General features: G+C 36.5%; 1 pseudogene; it reads left to right on the top strand.

The window, feature by feature from the left end:
- Positions 1-10,515: 10,515 nt before the first annotated feature.
- On the top strand, positions 10,516-11,687 carry LOC145684604 (gamma-secretase subunit Aph-1 pseudogene; annotated as a pseudogene).
- Positions 11,688-18,088: the final 6,401 nt, after the last annotated feature.

The following is an 18,088-nucleotide window of genomic DNA, read 5'->3' as shown; positions in this document are numbered from 1 at the left end:
GATGGATAGTAATTAATTTGATTCCCACATGGCAGGACCCAATTGTTTTCTTTAGGTTCTGCGGCAATAAGCCTTTTGATCTTGGATGAAATTTCAGTGTTGCCTGTCATTGTCATGTGATGTCTTAACATTGGTAATGGTCAGTGCTACCTGTCGAGAAAGTTGGGCAGCAGTTTTATTGTCTGTATGAAAACAACTTTCTTCTGAAAAAGTATGCAATAACTGTTAAAATTTAATCAGTGGCTTGCAGCTTTTGAGAGACTGATTCGATATACCATTAGGTCAGTCCTTTCGTTATGTAAAAGTTTTCTTTTATTATGATAAAGTGACCAAGTATTCCGTTGTAGGTGGCTAAGTCTCTCTCTGAACGACTATATTGGGTGTCCTCTACCTATTATATTGAAGCTTGCTTTTTTTATTTATTTATTATTATTATGGGTCAGGTAATTCTTTCCGCTCTGAAGAGGGAATGGTTATTTAACATTAACTAACTCTCTCACTCTATGGCTTATGGAACCCGAAGGTTCAATACCGCGTTCACAAAAGCTCTCCACTGACTTCTATCCTTAACCAACTGGATCCAGTTTCTACTTCATATTCCTATCTCTGCAAGATCCATCTTAATATTGTCCTCCCATCTAGGCGTAGGTCTTCCTAATGGTCATTTCCGATTGGCCTTCCAGTAAGGACTTTGAAAGCGTTTCTACTTCCTTCCATCCTAGCTACATGACCTGCCCACCCTAAGCCTCTTAGATTTGATGACCCTAACAATGTTTGGTAAAATTATTTAACATTAGGAGTTTAAAATCGAACCTTAAAACAGCTTATTAGTTCCATGTGCTCTGCCCAGATTATATTTATAAAAAAGAGATTTTCGTCTCATAGTTCTGTACTCTCTCTTGAGTCATCTAATTTTGTCCATTTTGGCACCCGCTTCCAGAGTCTAAATTTTATTTTTTTCGGGGAAAGTTTGTGACGATTTTGGTTCTATCTGGTAAACTCATGGCAAGCTTTGTTGGTTTGGAGCTTAGAGTTCCTTTTACCAGCGAGGTTATCAGAGACGTGGACAGATAGCTGAACGTAATATCCGAACCACACGAGCTTCTATTGGTAATTGAACCTGGGTCTCCCGCAAAGAATGCGTGTATTCTAAACATATAGTCCCGAGAAGCTCTATGTGATTCAAAATGTGTAACTGAAGACAGTTATGTAACATGGAAAAAAGTGAATGAAATCATGGATTATTGGAGGAAGAACTCATTCACCTACCCCAAGATATGGGATATCTACGTAATATAAACTGTTTATGTATTACAAAAATTCAGATAACTATACACATTTCAAATTTGAAAAGTAGTAATATATCATGGGTATCCTCGTTTTTGGAAGTGAAGTTTTTGACACGTTCTAGTTTAGTGTATTGGCTCGAATATACTACAATATTATATATATATATTTCTTGAGCGCCCGAAGGGGAGGGCAGGGTGGGGCTCGGGCCCCCCTCTGGCCCACGAAAATGTATACGTAATATAGCAACCATGGAAATTGCTCCCCTCCTCTAGAAAATTTTCTTCGGGGCCCCCGCGTGTCATATAAATCAAAAGATTTGAGATAATGAGAAAAGGTTGGCTGAATTATAATGACACGCAAGGGCGCCGTCTTATACGTATATTCAGAGTAATGTTATAATGTTCATCATTAGTGTATAATTATTGTTTGGTACTAGCACAAGACTAAGTAATTCATCGGGTTTCAAAACTATTTATTTACAAGTATACAAAGACGGGTTATAGATGAAATGATACATACACTCACCAAGTTTCTAATACATTCTACAAATGTTCAAGTGTGCGCCCTTGGTCACTCTGCACACATCCAAACAGTAATCCAGTTCTGTCCATACGTTTACCAGCATGTTTCCCTCACAGCAGCACTCCAGTTCTTGCAGCGTTGTTGGCATTAGGAGTATATAAACATTGTCCTTAAAGTTATCCCACAGCACGTGATCACACGGCGTAAGATTGGCGACCTGCAGAGGGGGGTGGGTGATCGAAACAAATTAATCATTTAGGCTAATCCTGTATTTTATTGTATTCCAAATATAGGAAATTTGAGTTTAGAAGGTAAGCATGTGAGAACGGTAGAAGTTGATTAAGAATTTTTTTTTTCCTTCCAAACCTGACTATAAATGATTGTGTTTTCGGTGTCAGTGATCAAGGAAAATGTACTTAATTAACCATGGAGATTTAGGAAAACCAGTGACAAGAAGAGATACGACTGAATTGTGTGATCTAGAAAGACTCAGCTACGACTGCTAAGAAAGTAAAAATTGCACATTTTCTCAGTGCAACACGACAATAAAAACTCTCATAAACTAAGGTGGAATGAGAATCAAGTTAAGTGGGTTCGAGGCAAAATGGCGTCGGGACAGGAAGAACTGTCGCGTGCTACAGTTTAATACGCTTTTTTTATTTCCATACAAGCGTTGTTTTGTAGTTCTTTTTTATGTGTGATGCAAATTTTAATAAGTATGGATAATTCTGACGTTACTTATATTCATTTTTACAACAATTTAGCAGTATAACAAATAGTTGAACATACGCAATTTCAGGCAATATGCCTGCACCATTTTGGTTTGCAACTTAGATTGTGTCCATGACAATTATGGTGCATATCAATTTTGTTAATACATTTTTTTACTTTTTTTAAGCAACTTATAATGTAATAGTTGACATAGTTAATGGCTGCGGCATTGAATACATATGAAACCAGAAATGTGGTTCTAGAACAAAAACAACTAAATGATATTAAGCCTGCCTGAAAAGTGTTTGACTGTAAATCACGTGAGAAATGTCAGTTACGTACTTATCTTTACAAAGTCATTCCTTATTCTTGGTGAAGGCCCAACGCTAAAGCCCCCATGGGCTCTTTCCAGCATACGAAGACAAAAGCAACAATGCATACTCAAGTGCAAGTGTAACGCAAGCGATTCACAAGTAGTTTCGTATTTACCACATCCAGGAAAACCCATAACTGTAAGAACTGAAGAAATTATTTGAGTTCATTAACAGGTGAGACGTGATCTCAGATCACTACTCAAATCACTTCCAGGGCCGGATATTAGCCGATCGGCCCCCAAGCTAGTGTGTACCCTACTGTCAGCGTTAGGGCCGTAACTTGTAGGGGGGCAACTGCCTCCCCCAGGGAAGCTCTCGCCGTTCGAGGGGGGGGGCACTTTAAGACAAAATTTTCTTACTCCATATACTATACGAACATAAAATTATAACTGAAGCATCAAACAAGTTCACTACATTACCTAAAAACAGCACACAAAATGTAAAACAAAAATGAGTCGTGGGCCTATTTCAGTAAGAAATGTTATACTATTTAGGAGCCTTAGAAATAATATTTATTCGTATTGCTTTTAGATTTGTCAAAATTGTGTCCTTAATTAATTTCTCATGTATGGAACGGGCTCAGGGGCGTGCGGGAGGGACCATAAAGAGTAAGAGAAAGATGGAAAGAGGGGGGCCCAAATACACGTATTAATGCCTGACCCCCAAAAAGGTTAAGTTACAGCGCTGGTCAGCGTGTGAAGTATGTACACCACATTGCAGTGTATAAATAACGCCAAATTTCATGTTTTACGGAGAACACCAGTAATTATTGTAATAAAACTACACAACCCAAAGTGTTAGGGTTTTAATTTAAGACACTGGACTTTACTTTTACTAGTTTTTACCTTATTTCCTATGGTAGTTAAGAAAACTAAAACCTAAAGTTTGAGAGAGAATGAAACGAAAACAAGTTTTTTTTTATTATTATTATTATTATTATTATTATTATTATTATTTCTCAGACTGTCCTCTCCAACAACAGTGTCAATTGATAAGAACAGCATAACACGTTGCCTCTTGTTTTACCTGTCTTAACAACAGTATTGTAACACGAGACAGTCAAACCACGTGTTCCGTGCATAATGCTTCCTTATTATTCAAGGACAGGACGTGACTTTCGCTTGTGTCTACATTATATGAGCATAACCTTCATGTTTACAAATGTGTCGGGCGTTCCAAGATTTTACAGGAAAGCGTTTGCCTTGTGTTGTTTATTTACTTTTTTAAAAAAGTTTCTACATATCGTTCATGCAAGTAATTCCTAATTCCATTTCAAGATCTTATATCTCTCTAAACATTCGTGGGATTTCTAGTGATAGTAACCGTAATCTTTTACGTAGTTTTATCCTTCAAACAGCACCTGAATTTATATCAACACAAGAGATAGTTTTTCAGAATTATGACTTCCTCCCTAGGTATCAAGCCTATGTGAACGTGGGTCCGCCGAGGCACTGCAATATTATGTTAACGAGGTGTCGAGATTAAGAATGGTGTGTATCTCACATCAACCAGGGGTATCTCCGTAACTTGCGACGATCTTACTCCGATTAGGCTACCATTTATACCCCAAGTGCAGGAGGCACTTATTTTCACGGTTATTGGTTACAGTGTGGTTCAAATAATAGAAATGGAAGAGAACAGTTTTATAATGAAGAAATGTTATCATTGTGCACACACAGCAGTCATAGCTCGTCCAGTGTCGAAGAGAAATTGAGGTATCGAAGCAGCTTGTTAGCGTGTGTTTGTTGTATGATTTTAAAGTAGACCTGTCAGTTACCACATCAAGTCTCCTCATATGCCAGGCATTTTTGGAAAATGCACTCAACACACGCACTGCCAGATATTGCTTCCAGAAATTCCGTTCGGGAAATATGAGCCTTTCGGATGAACCTCGCAGTGGACAACTACGTGTGTTGAATGATGAAGCCTGAGGGCAACCATCGAGGAAGATAGTGGTCTAATTTGTGATTAACTTGCAGAAATGGCGTATGTTTCCACTGAAACAGTCAGGCTGCACCTATATGGGATAGGGAATTCATAAAGGTAAAGCGCGTGTGTATCCCAAATTGTCGGCAGTCAACAAGGAACGAGGGACTTCCTATTTGTCCTTGCTCACTCGGCATCTAAATACAATTCATATTTGATCGTTTACTCACTGATGATGAAAAGCGGGTCCTCTATGACACTCCCAAGCGTACCAGACATTGGTTGTCGCCATGTGACCCTCTTCCTTACATTTCAAGACTACCTCTGCACTCACGAAAGTGGCGGAATTGTGGGCAAGTGGTGCATTACGAACTTCTTCCACCTGGTCAGACCTCTACTCTCAGCAGTTAGAAAGAGTGCGTTGAGGCAGAAGGAACCGGCCTTGGTGAATCACAAGGGTGTGCTGTTCCTGTAGGATAATGCCAAGCCACATGTGGCAAAGAGGATACGGGAGACACTGTACCATGCAACATATTTACCGGACTTTGCGCCAACAGATTACCACCTGGATCATTTACTCGACAACCACCTACGTAAGAGATCCTTCGCAAAATGAGGGAGACCTACGGAACACACTCATGGACTTCTTTTCATACATAACCTCCGAGTTTTATCACCAAGGTATTGTGTAGCTGCAAGAACGTTGGCAACAGTAGTTGAATGTTGATGGAAGTTATTTAGAAACATAAAGGTACAGGAATAAGTAAAATAACTGACGTGTCGCTTTAAGAGCCTGCCTTACTAAAAATAATACAAAATTTACAATTTGTCTTTTGCTTGTTTGTTCATCAGTGAAAGGAGATAATGAAATGCAAGTCACCACAATCATAGATGATGCTATTCTACAACAGAAAATATGAACCTGAGGAATGTTCAGTGTTGTCATCCATAGAAATTACAGTGTTTCCAGAAAAACAATTTCCCTAAAATGTAAGTTAAGGCAGCGAGTAGAGTAACAAACTCAACTGTATTTGGTTACGTATCATATTGTTTTTGTTTCCTGTGAACTACTTTTTAAATAATAGTTGTATTTAGTTTGTAATAAACAAAATAGTTTTAACATACAGTTATTAAAACTAAATAATAATGTTAATTCAAAAGTAGTTCACAAGAAACCAAAACAACATGACACGTAATCAAATGCAGTTTAGTTCATTCCTTTACTCGCTGTCTTAACTTAGATTTTAGGGAAATTGTTTTTCTGGCAACACTGTAATTTCTATGGATTGCAACACTGAACATTCTTCAGGTTCATATTTTCTGTTGTAGAATAGCATTATCTATGATTGTGGTAACTTGCATTTCATTATCTCCTTTGATGAATAATCAAGCAAAAGAAAATGGTAAATTTCGTATTATTTTTAGTAAGGCAGGCTCTTAATCTGACACTTTTTGAAAATAACTCTATTATCGTTATGTTCAAAATTTAGGAAGGTTTCCATTGTAGGAAAGATTAATGACAAATACTTTTTTTAATGTTTGTGTTCAATATTATTTTAAAATAAAGAAATTAGAAGCAAAAAAAAACTTAATTTGGCTGAAATTTCGAAAATTACCAATTCTGTTGAAAAGGGTATTTTTCTAGACCAGGAGGGAGTTCTGTAGTTCAACGAAGAACTGAGACCTTTACATTACTGACGAAGTATTGAGAGATCATTCACAAACAAAACATTTAATCAAACATTTCTTACATATGCAGACTCCATATAAATAAAGCAAACAATGGAAATTATCTATCAAAAGCGACAAATTGGAACACGATCATAATGAAAATCATGTCTTGTAGTAGGAACAGACGGATAGCGTGTAAGAAATCGGTACCAAATAGTTTCGCTTGGTTTTGGCTACACTGCCACTCGTTTGTGCGGTGTTCTATTGTTTCATATTGTATTGTATTCTGTGCCACTGCTTAGTTTAGAAGTCGTCCAAACTTATTTTTTAAAACAAGCAATATTAGAAGAAACCAAATCACCTGCACTAACTACAGTCCGGTGTCTAGCCCAAAAATTTAGGGGGACCCTGAAGAAGTTAGGGGGCCCGATCTAACCATATTATAGTTCATCACCATATAGTTCATTTGCAAGCCTGCCGTGACAATTTTAGGAGGGGCCCGCCCCCTAGACCCCCGTGGATACGGCCCTGAATAACTATCTGATTCCAAAAATCGGCCGAAAAATTTATGTTATCAAGATTTAGCCGGACTACATCTCTAATGATTAGTAAGATACAATATATTGAAAATTTATTTTATAATAAAAACACCATATTTCACGTTTCGACATATATATAAACGTTTCGACAGAACAAATTCAAAACTTATGACTTGATACTGTTTTGATTTACATAGACGCATCTAAATATACAGATTCTTCAGTGAGAGTTGCAACATTAATTCCACCATAAAACATAACTCTGAAGTATAAATTGCCTTTATCATTATCGATTTTTGAAGCAGAAGCTTTTGCTATCCGCCAGGCTTTATTATTGGTGCCGTATATATCAAACAGCATAATTTAATTGTTTCTTGCATTTGTATATATTCTCTCGGTGTATAATCTTCTCTACGAGCATTGAAGAATATTCATTGGAATACAAAAGTAACATGAACCCTTTTAAATACTATAAAACATCAAGAAAAGAAATTCTCTATATATTTCTATTTTATGCGCTCCCACACAGGACTAGAATATGGGTACCTTATTGATACCACTGCAAAAAGTGCATGTAAAGACGGAAAACCAAGTTATATAAAAAAAATTTATCAAAGCTATTTCTATATTATAGATCGACACTTCAATTGCAATATCACGATGGCAACAAAATAGCAGATATAACCCAGGACACTTTCACTCGAAACAGTTGGAAACCGTTCCCATAAACCCAGAGACTGTACATAACAGTGTTGAATTCAGACATTTTCACCCGGGGAGAATGCCAACTCCTCAGGGGGGAGGGTTGTTTTTCTGTATTTTTGCAAGAAAGCAGCATATTTAACAATTCCATTCACATGTACATCTTACCTAATATTGAGACTAATTGCTGATAAATATTGAATGTGAGATTATAATTTTTAAAAAAATCATTTAATTTTATCTAAAACATTAAATAAAGACTGCCAAAAATATTTTAGACTAAACTTTAACTGCTATTTACAGTAGCTAACTTTGTTATTATTTCTCATACTCAGTAGTTACTGATTGTTACTAATGTAGAAGTTTTTAAAAAGATTTAAATTAACTCAAATATTTTTTGTCCTAAAACAAACATGCATAGGAAAATCTTATCAAAAAGTTATCATTCCTTCTCACACTTCTGATTCTAAATCAAGCATATTAGCCTTGGTTTCTGCACTGCAATAGTTTAGTTTACGAAATCTTCAGTAGGATTAGTGCTGTGTTGTGGAAAATCAGCGCTTGGCGCGAGACTGAGGGCACCCTCGTATATACGAGTGAGGTAGACAGAGCAGCCGCGAAAGATGAGAAAATTTTAAAAAGTAAACCCTGCTTTTCCTTGATTTTGAACACTTTTTATTAATTTTTTCCTTTCATTTTATATATGTGCTCGTGCCCACATGTGCACATGTGTTTAATTCCTCTTCTTTTCTTTCCTTCTTTTCTTTTTTTCCCTCCCGAATTTTGCACCGCTTACTTCGGCGTCCGGGGTCGTCGCCCCGCTTGCCCCTCCCCCATGGCATTGCACTGAGAAGAGGATCTTCATCACCTTCAATAGCAATCTTTCACTTATATACTACTATTATATTGATAAATTCTATATAAATCTCTAACCCAGGAGGGATAACTGTTCCTTCCTGATCCCTCTAAATGACGCCCTCTGAATCTCACCCTTTAACTGACTTATTTTTAATTAAAGAAAGGTGTGTTTACTTTAACAATCGTAAAACACATTTACGTCTGTTACTTAAGATGCGAGAAATGGGATTTAGGCGCTCTATTTCAAATAATGCAAGAACTGTACATTTTCAAGAACTGAAGTCTGCTGACATCAGAGATCATATGAAATGATCGAAAGATCTTCTCTATCTTTCCTTTCCTATCTCAATCTGTGCTAGTGCTACCTACTAATATATAATATAGGGCGAGAGTATAGTACCTACTAAAATACAAACCTTTCTTCAACAGTTAACAATTTCATGTTCTGCCAAACTCGGTCATAGAGTTAAAAATACAAGTTTTATTGACTATTTGGTATTCTATCTTAGATGTTGCATGTTTAATATTTATATAGAATGGGTCTGCGTCATTTATATGTATATTGAGAGATCGGATTTCGTCTGCATGTGCACGGAAAGAAAAGCAAATAATTGGGTGAAGTAATTTCTACATTTTGTGACTGAATTATTTTGAGTTTCTCCGGGAGGAATGAATTTTCTTCGGGGGAGATCCCCCCGGGCTACCCCCTGAATTCATCCCTGGTACATAATTGGTCAAGAAAAGAAATAATCACATATTATAGAATACTTTTTGGTACCGCACTTACTCCAGCTAAATTATTCCAAATCAAGAAAAAGGATACTTACCATTGTTGGGTATAAAGGTACAGGTACACTTAACCACATTTTAGTTGAATGTAGCTTCTTACAACAAAATAGATTCATATTTCTTCAAAATTTAAATCAAATTCTTGGTATGAGTTCCTTTTGTTACAAATATATCATGGCAACTTATAATTGGAAAGCAAGCATGATTCAATTTCTTCTTCTCAATGGTATAAATTTATAAAAAAATTAATTAATAGAAATAAAAAAAACTATCTTGAAAAATATAAGAAGAAATATTAATTCTTTGAATAATAATAATAATAATAATAATAATAATAATAATAATAATAATAATAATAATAATAATAATAAAGCTTGTTATGTTCAATACTGTTGAAGAAGAGAATTCTTTACTGAGATAGAAAACTTGATGAAGATGTCTAAATGTGCTACTCGAAATATTCCTTCACCAGAAGAAGATGGGAATCTACATGGAAACAATTGTTTGAGACTACAGCCTACTAAGACTATTTCTAAGTAAGAGGAGTCCAGCGGTGACCTTGGCAGGGATAACACCTCCCGAAGTGTGATCAAGAAGAGGAAGTGGTTAAAGTGAAAAGTGCTCATTATACATACAATTCACACAATTACAATTATTCATAAACACATTTACACTCACCCACAATAATCCTACTCATCAAAAATTCACGTATTTTCACTTTGTACCGTACCAACACATTACACCCTGACAAACTGGGTAGCTGGCCCTCTTCGTCCCGTTGGACCCCCTTCTCGATTTAGACTATAATACTTACCGATTATGACAATCTTATATTTTTCCCGATTTTGACTTTATGCTTCTCAACTTTCATGAACAGGTCACATTGAATTTAATTTTCTTATAACTTCTATTAATTAACTACTATACATGACAGGCACTTCGACTCTTAAGTCGGCCAATCATTGCAAATGGCGGTGTTAGCCATTTGTATTTTTTTTTCTTTTTTAGTAAACACAATTTTACACACAGAACAATTATACATAAGTAAGTCAATAAGTTTACATTTGTTGCACATAAAACCATAGATGTTGGTGCAGTGAAATTTTTAAAACACCAATTAAGGTGAAGAAGAAAGAAAGAAAGAAAGTCGGAGGAACCCTCTGTAACACTGTTAATAGTGAAGAAGAAAATAAAGAAAATAAATTAGCAAAAATGACTCTGATGGAGTTTTTCGGCTGTGCATTTATGGCATTTGGCCCACCACTTGCTATATTCATACTTACAATTGCAAAAGACCCGATTCGAATAATAATGTTGGTAGTTAGTGCCTTTTTCTGGTTACTCTCACTGCTCTTATCATCTTTGTTGTGGTTTCTGGTGGTGCAGTTGAAGAATACGTTGGTGTTTGGTTTGGTATTTTCCGTCTTACTTCAAGAATTGTTCCGATTCCTTTTATATAAATTACTTCAGAGAGCCGAAGGAGGTTTGAAAAAGGTTACCGATATAGATAAGCAAATAACACGCAACAAACATATTCTCGCATACGTCTGTGGTTTGGGTTTTGGAGTAATGAGTGGGGCATTCTCATTGGTGAACGTCTTAGCTGATGCAGTAGGACCTGGAACAATAGGATTAAAAGGTGAATCAGAGATGTTCTTCATAACATCTGCAGCAACTACTCTGTGTTTCATTTTATTACATACATTTTGGGGAGTCATCTTCTTTTCAGCCGCAGATAACAAAAATTATATGTTGTTAAATTGGGTTGTTGCCAGTCATATAGTAGTTTCGTGTTTGACGTTGTTAAATAGGAAGACGTACTTAGGCTCTTTGCTATCAATGTACGTCATCTTATTAATAACAGCTGGAATCGCATTTTACGTTGCTGGTGGAACTGTTAAAAGTTTAAAAGCATGTTTGAAACGTAAACAAGATACATTAGTTATTTCTGGTTAGTATGGAGCCATACTATAGAAGGAAAATGTAATCATCTTAGCAAACTTGTGTGAAGATAACAAGAGGAGTGGAAGGTATAGAAGATTTGAGTGTTCAAATTTCGTGCAAAGACAAAATAAGTAAACAAGTTTTCAAGTGACCATTTTGTTTAGTTAATTAAAAATATATATGTAAAAGGACCATTTAATTTACTATTATTATTTTCAAATACTGGTGTTTGCAATACTTAAACATTTTCTTTGGGTTAAGTTCCAAAGATGGTCATCCGTTTCTAGCATTTTTTTTTTTAATTTACAGAGAAGAAATAGATAATTTACTCGTTTGTGTGCTTGCTAATATGTAAGGAGAACGGAAGTTTTGTTTATATTTCTTTATAAGCGGCTATAAACATGGAATTATTTGGCAAGCGGTGGGAACTACTTCGTGCAAGGTTACCGTATGGTTGAATTGTGGGAAAGTAACGAGACTTTGTGTTCTGAATATGGTTGCAAATGTACAGAGACGCTCCTATTGGTATCCTTACACAGAGACGAGAATTTACACTCTATTAATTTTAGCAAAATGGGTCCAAATTTCCGTAACCCTAAACTAACCAGACCCTACCCGATCCTATTTATCCCTACCTTACTCTACTCTACCCTCCCTGCTCTATTATACCCTTTTAAAGTGGTTCTAAAAATTGATGATTTTTAAATTTTTGTAGGTGTTATTTACGTATTTTGTCGAAAATCAGGCGGATGACCAACTTCGGAATAAATGCTTTTTTTCTTTTACTCCATCTGTATTTAACATCATACAAGCAACAGAGATGTCCTGACCAAAAATGCACTTATAATTTTATAAAGTTATGCCCTATTAACTGTTTTTTTCTATTATTATTATTATTATTATTATTATTATTATTATTATTATTATTATTATTATTATTTCACTTTAAAATGTGAAGACTTGTTTCGTAAAACGTACGCAGAATACGTAAAACGTACGTATTTAAACAAAAGTTTTAAATGAGTTAGCTCTTTTGTCATCGTTCCAGTTTAGATGGGCATTTATTCCGAAGTTGGTCGTCCGCCTGGTTTTCGACAAAGGCGTAATAACAGCTACGAAAATTTAAAAATCATCAATTTTTAGGACTGCTTTAGAATAATATAATTAGTGATGTCAACCGGCTCGGTTGCGAGGAGCCATCGGCTCGGCTCAGGTGAGCCATCGGTTCCAACCGACTCAGTTGCGATGAACCATCGACTCGGTTCGGTTCGGCTCAGGTGAGCCATCAGCTCGAGCCGGCTCAGTTGGGTGAGCTGTTAGCTCAGCTCACTTCTCGGCTCGGTGGTGACAGTCGTGGGCCGAGTCGCTCGAACTGTTGACAACACTAGATTAAAGTTACTAACTACGTGCTACGAAATGTTAAAACAAAAGCCCAATTTTCGAAGTTGGATTACGTCAAGATAAACAAAATGTTTTATATTTAAGATTGTAGTAACTGATTTGTTAATCAATCTCTTAAATCAGTGGGCACCAGTTGGATCTCTGTTTTAAATATCATTCAAGAAAATAATTAAATAATAGTACAAATATGTAAAAGTTCGAGTACGCCTACAACTATTATTGTTAAGGTTGTGTAACAGCATCTATGTAGTTTTTTTTAAAAGCATCCTTTGTGTTTATCTAGACTTGTTTTGTTTTATTACTTCCATCTATTTATCAATAAGTGAAAAAATATTTCTAAGCGAACTTATATTTTTTTTTCTTTGTTGTTAATCAGACGATGTTACGCCCAACCGGCTCGGCTCGGCTTGTTTCACCTGAGTCATCGGCTCAGTTGCGATGAGCCATCGGCTCGGTTCGTCTCGGCTCAGGTGAGCCATCGGCTCGGTTCGGCTCAGATCAGGTGAGCCATTGGCTCGGTTGGGGTGAGCCATCTTCTCTGCTCGTTCGGCCCAAATGAGGCGAGGGCTCGAGCCGGCTCGGTTTGGTGAGCTGTTGGCTCGGCTCACATCTCGGCTCTGCTCGGTGGTGACTGAGCCGTGAGCCGAGCCGCTCGAGCCGTTGACAACACTAGATATAATAGCGTAGGTTAACCTTACTCGAAATAGTTCCCTCCCCTTGCCAAATAGTTTCATGCTTATAACTGCTTGTAAAGGAAAATAAACACAACTTCCCCTCTCCTTGCATACTAAGCATACAAACGAGTTAATTATCCATTTCTTCCCGGTAAATTTTCAAATTTTGCTAGAAACGGACACCAACTTGGAACTTAGCCCTTTAGATGTAACTTTTACAGATATATCTAAACAAAAAGTAACAAACTACGCAGTTTTTTTAAATGTATATTGCATTGTTTGATGCAAAATTATTATTCAGAAACGGACGAGAAGGGTATGAATTAAACAGAGCCGTGCCGTGGGAAATCAGCGCCCGGAGCGAGAGTAGCTATACGACGGCGCCCCCGTACATATGAGTGAGGTCGACAGACCAGCCGCAAATCGCCATTCTTGGCGCGAAGCGTAAGAAAATTTTCAAAAATAAACCTTGCTTTTCCTTGATTTTGAGCACTTTTTATTACTTTTTAACCTTCCATTTTATATATGTGCACATGTATTTTTTCAACATGGGTAAAATTTTCCTCACGAATTTTGCGCTCCCTTGCTTTGGCGCCCGGACCGTCCGCCCCCTCGCCCTACTCCCTGCTGCACGGCAGTGGGATTAAACATTCCATGAAAATAATTGATTACTGTGAAAGACCAGTGTTTTTTTTCATGGGATACGTAATACTAGCACTTTTTTTTTTTTTTTTTTTTTTTTTTTTGCAAAATTACACTCTCGAGCCACTTTTAATTTTGTATTTATGAAATGATTTTTAGTTTAAAACCGGGTTGAAATTGCATTAAAAATGACCTGAATCAATAGGTAACAGCACGTGCTAATTTCTTTCAATTGTTTAGGTTTTGATACATTTGCAGCCAATCAAAACGCGCAGTAACAATATATTCATGGTGTGTTGTTCTCCAGAGAAAAAACAAACGCTGTGAAAGACCTTAGTGCAGGGGTGTAGCCAGCAGGTTTATGTAGGAGGGGCCCGTCGTTTTTGAGGGGGGGGGCAGCTACAAAGCCAAAAGAAATTATATGTAAACTTTGTTATTTTTAAGTGACTGAAGCGAGGTAATCTTACAATGATGTTTTAAAAGCTGGTCATTGGGGGGGGGGGCAGGAAACCATTTGGGGGTGCCTGGCCCCGATGCCCCCCCCCCGTGGCTACACCCCTGCCTTAGTGAAAACATGAAATAAATAGGAAAAAGAATGTTCAGGATTTATCTTCCATGTCTGTTTCTAAGTAGTTTCACAATACACAGGCAATTTGGGAAAGTGCTTATTTTGTGAGTATTGTAAATATTTACTTTGGTACTATTAACATTGGATATGCAGTATTGTTAAATTATGTCGCCTTCAGAAGTAGTATTGAATTGTACTGTTAATAAATTTAAACCAGTGGCAGATTTAGCCCGGGCCGGTAGGGCCTAGGATCCCAGTTTCTTTAGTTGCAAAAATAGTTTACGCCATTTACATATTTTTAAAAATTTACAGTAAACTTATGATAAACCTATAATAGTCTATGTTCTGACTGCCTCCCCCTCACAATCCCTTGCCGTAGGCGTCGGTGGATCACCGATGGGCAACTAGCGATATCTTGCCAAAAATTGGCGGCTCCGCACCGACGATCCTCGGTGGCTCCACTTCTGTTTTGAAAATTATACCACCAGCGGCAGAGACGCGACGGAACGCCAATGAACCATAAAATTATTTCCCCAAAATACGTTAAATCGGCTGTATGCGTGATTTGTTTACATTAAAGTGAGTCTAGAAAAGTAAAAAAAAGTTAAGCCGGGCTGGGTGCGAACCATCAACCTTATGACTACCAGCCGCGTGGTCTTCCGACTTCGCCACGGAGGCGATAAAGAAAACATTGTTTGTAGAGGCAGTGGCGGCCGGTGGATTGTGGTTTCGGGTGTTGCAGTACGAACGATCGGAGACAGAAGATATAAAGTGGACTCATTGACTAATCAGCATAACTTTAGATCCAAATGCTATGTGACATGTTAAATTAAATAAAATTCTGTTTTTAAAAAAATAAAAATGCAAAACATTTAATCCGATTAATCATCTTATTTAATTAGTGAGTTCATTCTTCTCTCTTTGAGAGCTCCTCCGTGGCTAAGTGGTTAGCGTACGCGCCTTTGGCGCGGGAGACCCCGGTTCGATTCCCGGCGGGAGCTCATGTGGTTCGGATTCCACGTTAATCAATAGGTCCACGTCTCATATAGCCTCGCTGCTGAACGGGACGTAAAACTCAATCAATCAATATTTTCTCTTTGATTGGAACAAATCTGCCTAATACATGCTGATTGAACTCTTGTATTCTTACTGTCAGGTCTTTTTCGATGGAAAACATAACCAATGGTGATAACCTTTCTTGGGACATTCAATTTCTTGAAAGTGTCAATTCTTTTTTATGTGAAAAAAACTTTTCTTCTTTTACTGACGCCATAGGTACAGTTAATATTAATTTCAGAAGCTTTATAGATTCACTAAATATTTTTTCTAGATTATTGTGAACAATTCATTCTAGCAAACTCAGTCCCTGACAGTGATCCGAATTCCTCTTCAGTGTAGACTGAAGAGAGTTCGTAGCAAAGATTAATGTTATAAAAAATGTACATTGAACAGGCTTTATTCACAATTTATCTAGGAAAATTTAAAATAAATTGTGGAAATGTAACTTTCCTTTCAAGGAATTTTATATATTTATTAAGAGTGGAAAAGGACTTCTTAAAGCAATTTCCTATAGTTGAAGTAGAGACTATATGTTTAAAGAGTGAATTTCGTTTTCCAAATCCAAAATTGTCACGTAAAGATTATTAAACTTTTGTTCATCTGTTTCGATAATTTTAAAGAAATGGTAGTTACTGGTAAATACAATAAATTGATCAATGCCGATTGATCAATTTTAGTTTCTCATTTATAGCACAATGTATATATTAAGCTTATTAGTGAATGTTCTAAGGACATACAGAATATATGTGTTAATGCACTTTTGTTCACGATAGTACATTTCCTTTCCATGGATAGGTCCGAACAGAGATACATCACGCTGAGACCTACTGTATATTATAGAGAATTTTGAGGAAGTGCCGGGTTTTTTTTTTACAGAGTTGGCAACCCTATTCATATATCAGCACACACACACACACATACACATACATGTGCGTAAAAGAAAAAAACTACATTCCAAATCATCCGTCTTGGTTGTTACGCAATGCACGATGAACACAATATACTTCCATATGAGGCGAAACAATGTTTATAAATGTCATACGTTCTGGAAAGCAACCTTGAAACCCGCCAGATATAGGAACAACATGTTAGCTGGGAGGGATCCAAAGTATTTGAGGAAGGTCCAATACGTCTACGTAATAACGAACCTGTCTTATACTGTACCCGAAAAGATAAGTAATTCTTAATTACTGTCGCCTATATTTTTAGAAAAAAACGATAGAACGATTATTTCTATAAGAAAAGAAAGAGTACATGATGAGGCGTAAAATAAAATATTTAGCGTACATCAATCATTTCTCTGTTAAACAAATATAGTTCGTTAGGAAAGTCTACAATTATTAGTCAAGTTTCGAAATTTTTGGGAGGTCCGGACCCTGTGGACCCCCTCGTGGCTACGCTTCTGAGCATTGCTAACTAGTCCCAAATTCAATGTGGCGTTCCCCATCATACAGTTTTATCAAGAGTATAAAATATACTTATTTTATAAAAGAAATATGTATATACTAAAATACTATCCACAGAGGGGGAGGGAGATTCTGCACATTGAGTTATTAATATTTGGTTCACAAATTAGTGTAGAAGAAACCTTCATTATCTATATAAGCTAAGAATTAACTTGTAAATGCGAATCTACTTTCATTTGATTTCTACTCTACTACATATTTTCTTTCTTATTTTGTAATTCTGATATCCCTTTTTTTAAATTGTCATTATATTGATTTGCTTCAATATAAGTACCGTAATTTAAAAATATGAATGCATAAAAACAAATTCCATTTGTTAATTGCTACCGAAATAAAATTCAGAAAGCTTATTTAGCACGAAAAATCTTCTCATTCAATGGAAACCGTGCTGTGTTGCAGAAGCAGTGCAACGACCAGACCCTTTAACTTCTGAGATAGGGGAAAGGAGACTTAGCATTCGCTCCAATTCCAGCGCTGAAGGAATCTGGTCGTTGTATGCTCGCTGCAACACAATATAAATTAGAGACTCTGTGATGGATTATTTTTCACTTTTTAAAACGGATTAACGAAACGGATGTTATTTAAAGTATATGTGGGAGTATTAGAAAGTATTTTTTCTGTTCCTTACTACTAATGCTAATAATATTTTTTTCTTGTAATACTTTGGTCGTTGCGCAACGCTGCAACACTAACATTAGCCGCCACTGTGTAGAGGGATAAATCGTTGAAGACTTTTTAATTTGGCTAATCAAAGTGCTCCTTTAACCGTGTATTCACTTCTAATGATCGGCGACAGTTATTATCTAAATTCATACAAGTATACGCACTTATCTCAAGATCTTTCACATCATTATGTAGAGGCAGGGGTTACTCTTGACCCCCGGAGCTGATTTTAGGAACAATTCGTCAGGAAAAAATAATATACCGTATAATAATAAGCGCATGCACATGA

Source organism: Thermobia domestica, chromosome 5 (assembly GCF_964235325.1).
Source record: "Thermobia domestica chromosome 5, izTheDome1.hap1.1, whole genome shotgun sequence".
Classification (NCBI taxonomy): domain Eukaryota; kingdom Metazoa; phylum Arthropoda; class Insecta; order Zygentoma; family Lepismatidae; genus Thermobia; species Thermobia domestica.
This window is presented reverse-complemented; position numbering and strand designations above follow the sequence as displayed.